Source organism: Arachis ipaensis, chromosome B6 (assembly GCF_059453495.1).
Source record: "Arachis ipaensis isolate K30076 ecotype BB chromosome B6, ASM5945349v1, whole genome shotgun sequence".
Classification (NCBI taxonomy): domain Eukaryota; kingdom Viridiplantae; phylum Streptophyta; class Magnoliopsida; order Fabales; family Fabaceae; genus Arachis; species Arachis ipaensis.
Window position 1 is genome coordinate 113,678,376 of NC_142441.1, and position 5,481 is coordinate 113,683,856.

Below are 5,481 nucleotides of genomic sequence, written 5' to 3' on the forward strand. Positions count from 1 at the left end.
TCACCAATGATTTACATAAGTATTTCTATCCTTATTTTAGTATTAATTTCGAAAACTCCATAACTATTTTATATCCGCCTGACTGAGATTTACAAGGTGACCATAGCTTGCTTCATACCAACAATCTCCGTGGGATCGACCCTTACTCACGTAAGGTTTATTACTTGGACGACCCAGTGCACTTGCTGGTTAGTTATGCGAAGTTGTGAAGATATATTTAGACCATGGTTCTGTGCATCCGTTTTTGGTGCCATCGCCAGGGAATCAATTTCGAACAATAATTCACAACCTGAGTAACAATTTTGCATACCAATAACCGTTCCCTTTATCTTGGGAGTTTGTTAAAATATATTTTTTAGGGAAAATAGAGATAGTGGGAGAGATTTGGGAGACAGTTACTTATTTTGGACAAGTAAAACTGGCCCCTCTTATCATGTCCGACCTCTTAAAGAGATCGGATAAGTGGTAGAAGTCATCTTTTTTATTGGATATTTTTATCCTTATTATGTCTGCCTTTATTTTTTTGAACTAGAATATAAATAATAATGTTCTCTTAACCATCAATATCCTATAACACTCTTTAGTTAAATTCCTATTTATTTTTTATTCTACTAAGTTTTTATTATTATTTATTGTTAGACAACATGTAAGATTTTTAGGAATTATTTTAAGGGGAGAACTTTATGAGGTTATTAAAATCTTTTTACAATGGTAATAAATGATTAAATGATAAATAAATTGGCATGTTTTTATCATACCAAGGAGAAGAATGCTGAATGAACCAATTTGTTAGTTGAAGTCTGGAAGACTTGAAGTGTGAGGATAATAACCGTGATCAAAATAGAGAAGATGAATCAAGATGATGAAATTGGTAGTGTAATGGTACATTTTTCGCTTTGTATATTTGAATGATTTTAAGAAAATAACATTAAAGAGGATAGAATAATTAATATTTTTTGGAATCAAAATTCGTAGTTCAGGAAGGTTATTAGTTATAACTCGATAAAATAAGACAGTATGTAGGTGTGTGTCAATTTAAATTTGAAGTCGGTATAATAGATATCGTAATATTGATAAATAAACATCAAAAGAGAATGTGAAAAATATAGTTTTGCGAGGGTTTCATTTGATTTTTGGTAGTTTCGACAGGGTGTCAAATTAAACTTATATTAAGATTTTAGTTTGAAAAGTAGATACGATTTAAAAAAAAAAAGAATTTGACTCGAAAATTACATAGCATAGATATGGAAACTATATATGTTAAAATATTTGTAATAAATTACAAAGCAAGAAGATAAATAAAGCGAAACAAAACTTAAAAATAAAATACTTGAAAAAAAATGACAAGAAAAAGAGATAAAATAAATAGGAGCTGTAACTAAACTAATAAATAAATTAAAGTTTAAAATAAATGAACCGAAAATAACAGAAATTACCAACGATAAATAAAAGAAAAAATTTAAAGTAATAAAAATAAAATGAACAAAGAAAAGACAATTTGATTCAAAACATTTTCATGCACTTATATTTTATAGATTTTTTTTTATGTCATTGTGATTTTAGATTTTGTAAAATTTTGTATGATATGATAATATTCAAATTGAAGTCTCCTTTTATTTTTATCTTTTTACTATTTATAGACCAAAAAGATAGATTTGCAGAATATTTTTCTCTTCCCATGATCAAGATTTCTCTTATTTCTCAGGCTATGACACTACGTTGACAATGAAAAATCTTGATTCCTAAATTTGTCGTCCAACGTCTTCTCTTACTTTGGTCCTCAAGCTCCATATTCTATAAAATGCTTCTAGATAGATAACGTTTTTATCTCATTCGACTTTTAGAAGTCATCCGCTCGACTTCTTTCAGGGTAAGTCGAACTCTTGTGCCAATGTTCTTATGGAACAACCCATATCGTGGTACTTCAACCTAAGAATTCACATATTATGACATTTTGACATATATATATTGTCGATTTATTTTTAAATCAAACGATCATAGTCAAGCCATTTGTACTGTCAAATTTTTGTGCTAACACCAATATAAGAATTTGATTTTATATATGTTTCTAGATCTATTGGAATAAAATTACTTCGCTAAAAATTTTTAAGTTATAAAAATCAATTGAACATCGAGTAAAATCATAAAGACTTTCAAGTAAATACTGTCCTTACTAAAAGTATAGGTACCGAAATAATCACAATTTATTGTTTGAAAAAGGACCATCGGTAGAAGCTGGACATGGTTCTAACTAAAATGAGGCGACACTAAACCAAAAAGTGAGAAAGGGATTCCATGAGTGAGCAGTGTAAAAGACCAAAAGGTAGTAGGAGTGGGGTCCACGCGGAGTATGCTTCGTTAATGGAAGCATACCCAAAAGCCCAAAGTTGCGAATCACTTATCACTCATCAACTCTCATGTGTCCCTCCACTCTCTCATTCCTCGTATAGTCGTATTCTTCCCCATCCCCCAATCTTGGCTTTTTAGCTTTTATGCTACTCCTAATAAACTTATTAGTGTAACTATTATGTCAATTAATTCGGATCCGATTCATGTATTTTTAAAAAATCATAATCTGAATCCATAACGAATGACATTGAATATGATCACAAACTAAGAACAATAATCCAAAAGTAATTAAAGAAGTGATTCTATATTTCTTTTTCATTCATGACCAATATTTCTTCTCTCCCACTCTCTCTCTCTTGAAAGAAAACCTTTTATTTCATTCCTCAAATTTGAATAAACCACTAAGTGTGAGACTAAATAAAAGAGAGATATAACTTATCAAAAAATTATAAATAAAGAAAAGAAGAGAGAGAGAAAGAGATATGTCCTTGGGCTTATTGTTCTTCGTTTCGTGGACAATGATAGCTAAACAATAATGAAAGAAGGAAATGGAAATCAAGGAGGATGTTTGTGAATGAATTGATTTAGTTGGTGACAGGTAGTGATGGTGATGCTAAGACTGGAATAGTTACAATTATGAAGAACGGATAATACGTTGAGTTGCTACTGAACCAGTAACAGCAATAACCATGAATTGTGAAACACAGAATTGTAGTGAAGTAGAACGGAGTGAGAGAAGAATAGAATTAATTATTAATATTAAAATGAGGAGAATTTACTCTAACTTTAGTCACAAGTTATACAACTCTGCTCTATCTATATATATATAAACAAGTCAAAGAAGATATTTATAACAGACCTCATAACTAAATTATTACAAACAATAACTAACCACAATAGTCACTTAAAGCTAACTCCCACACTTTACATCATTCTCATCTCTACACTTAATATCTCCCCACAAGCTAAGATTCGGTCTAGGAACAACTCTCAGTTTGCATCTTAATCTCTCAAACGCAGTTACAGACAATGGCTTGATAAGTATGTCAACAATTTGGTCATTGCCAAGGATATGAACCACTTGTAGAGCTTGCTGTTTAACCTTGTCACTATAAATTGAATGTCAATTTGAAATGTTTTGTCTTGTCATACAAGATTGGATTTGCTGTTGTTGTGTGAAATTACAACTCGCACAACTTAACCGGCAAGTGCACCGAGTCATCCAAGTAATACCTTACGTGAGTAAAGGTCAATCCCACGAGTATTGTCGGACTGAGAGTCGTCCTGTTGGACTAATTAGTCAGGCAAACAGTAAAAGGAGTTGTGTTGTTATAAACGCATAAAGAAAGCAATGAAAGGGTTTGGTGTAAAACAATGATGAGAAAACAGTTAAGGTCTTGGAGATGTTTACTTTTCCGGATTAAAGCGTCTTACCAACTATTTTAACAACGAAAGATTCATTCTATGGCAAACCATAAGTGATTAAACCCTAATCTCTTAGAGATTTAGTCTCCTCTAATCCTCATCAAACGCCACTCCCGTGGTCACTCAATTCAGATCAGAGGGTGAAGTTCATAAAACTAGTTTAACGCCACAAAAACCCTAATTACCCAAAGCTAACAGGATTACATGTCACATATCCTAATTAATTCATGTAATTAGCAATTTAGGAGGAGTGTTTTCAAGCTGTAGTTCAAACGAAATAACTCTCTCGAGAATCACAAGAACTCATGTAGAAAAGGGTCATACTCTCGTTCCACCTAGTTCATAAGATTAAGAATGAAAACAACACCTTAGAATTGAATCAAACATAAATTAAAATAGAAAAGTAATAATCTTAATCCATAGAAATAAATAGAACTCCTAACCTTAATCAAGATGTTTAGTTGCTCATAATTTACAGAGAAAACAGGATTCTGAAAAGTGTGACGGAAAGAAGATAATGTTCGAACCCCCTTTACTAGGGTTAATATTTTCCTCTAAATACTAACCTAATAATAAATGCTAGACCTAAAAGATATTATATGTAAATAGAAATTACAAAAGGAAAATAAAATAAAACTAAGAAGTGCTAAATCCACTTGGAGGCCCAAAGAGGTGTGAAACGGGCTGCTGCTGGCGTTCAACTTCAGGAATGGGAGTTGAACGCCAACGGAGGAGCATAACGTTGCTGGCCTGTGCCCCCTGTGATGCGTGAGTATCTTATACCCTTTTTCTAGTTGATTTTATATTTTTTTTGTTAGGTTTTATTTACTTTTACTTGATTTTAGTGCAAAATTCATCTTTGGATGCTACTTAGAGTTTTTCTTGTATTTTAATAGTTTTAGGTGAAATTCGGAGCAATTTAGAGAAGTCTGGAGTAAGAAACAAAAAAGTTGTCAGCTCCCCCTTGGGCGCTGAACGCCCAACCTAGCGTTCAACGCTAGCAAGGGGGCATGAAGTCAGAAGTGCGCCTCCTCTCTGGGCGTTCAACGCCTAATCCTGGCATTGAACACCAGCTTGCTGTCCGAGCCACTCACCAATTGGGCCTCCAAGTGGATTTCAGTACTTATTAGTTTATCTTATTTTATCTTTGTAATTTTTATTTTAAAATAATATCTTTTGGGTTTAGAATTTATTATTAGGTTAGTATTTGTAGGAGAAGATCCATTAGGTTTAGGAGATCTTCTTCCTTCCGCACTTTTCAAAACCTGTTTTCTCTGTAAAGTCATGAGCAACTAAACCTCCTGGTTAAGGTTAAGAGCTCTGTTTATTTCTATGAATTAAGATTATAATTCTTCTATTTTAATATATGTTTGATTCAATTTTAAGGTGCTGTTTTCGTTCTTAATCTCACTACAACAAATATGGCCTTTAGCAATGCTAAATTTTGCAACGCCTTAAAACCGTTCTCTTAAATATGTTTAGACAACGGTTTTTTATAGTGTTGCTGTTGAATTCAATTTTTCAATATTTTATAGCAACAAATTAAAAATATTCTCTTTGACTATTTTAAAAAACGATTTTATAACCGTTACCATGATTTGCATTTAAGCAACGATTTTTTATTGTTGTTTAAAGAATTGTACAAAAGAGACGCATTAAAACCATTGCCGAAATGCTACACTGTAAAACCGTTCTATTAGATGGTCT